This window comes from Haliaeetus leucocephalus, unplaced genomic scaffold (assembly GCF_000737465.1).
Source record: "Haliaeetus leucocephalus isolate CR32 unplaced genomic scaffold, Haliaeetus_leucocephalus-4.0 Scaffold605, whole genome shotgun sequence".
Lineage (NCBI taxonomy): Eukaryota > Metazoa > Chordata > Aves > Accipitriformes > Accipitridae > Haliaeetus > Haliaeetus leucocephalus.
In genome coordinates, this window is record NW_010973041.1 from 2,574,574 (window position 1) to 2,575,780 (window position 1,207).

Below are 1,207 nucleotides of genomic sequence, written 5' to 3' on the forward strand. Positions count from 1 at the left end.
CTAGTCAACATCTATATTGTCTCTGTGAAGGCTGTGTGAAACATGGCTTTTGGACTTTCAAAGCTTTTCAGTCTGCTTTGGAAAATTCACTACAGAAAAAGCAAGTGAGTTCATCTCTGGGTTTTGGATGATTTGAAATAAAGTGAAAATATTTTTTTCATAATCTTTTCATAATCTATTCATAAGAGCACTTCCAAATCTGCATCAACTGTATGTCCAGTGTGTACTCTTCTAGGGCTCAGAAGCAGGAAGGTCTTTGAGCCAAGGTACATCGTTTTCTGTTTTCATCATTTATTCTTCACTGACAGAAAGTCTCTGAGAAAACATGTGGTACTGCATAAGTAATAACAAGATTTTCATACCCTTCCATAAATTCGTCTGACCTCTTGTTCAAACACGTTCTCAGTGGCTCTGTTGAATGAGAATGTAGGTCTGTAAGGAACAACAGAGCAACAGCCTCCTATGAGCAGAATATCTGTGTTTTAATTTGTTTGCAAAGCATCATGAATAACTGGCTATTATAAACATACTATCATTGACTCCAGTACAGTTATAGCAGTGTTTCCCATTGGAAATTCTTGTCCTTAAGAGCAAGAAGCACTGTTCTTCAAGTATTCTTGGAGGATTTTTTTGAATAGTTTTTCCCTTTCTTTTGCAAAATCCAGCAAAATTCAATCTTTAACGCTAGCCATTCCCTGAGTAATAGAAGGATGTAAATTTACATTGCTTTCCTGCTTCTCTGATTCTCATATAACAAGAGTTTATAGTCATTCTCCAGAATGTAACATGCTGGTTTTATCTTCTGCTAAGTACACTGCCTAGAGAATTCCCTTTCCAAACAACTATTTGGAATATTCCCATCCTTAGCGGCTAGTCAACTTGCAAAGACACTGTATCTCCTTTTCTTGTAATTTTCTAATCTGAAAGCTAATTCTGACATACACTTCTTTTTCTTATGGAGTACAAATACTTTTAACCTTTTCTTTCCTTAGGGCAATACCATTTGTGAAATTTTAGTGAAGAAATCGTTATTAAGTTGACCTTACCAAAAGAAGGGAATACAATAAACATGATCATACAACTATATTGTACCATCAGTTATTTAAAAATTCTAATATAAATTATGAAGAATTATCATCATCATCATAATTTTCATTATTTTGCCAATGTAATTGCTGTTTTAATCTAAAACTCTACCTACACATGT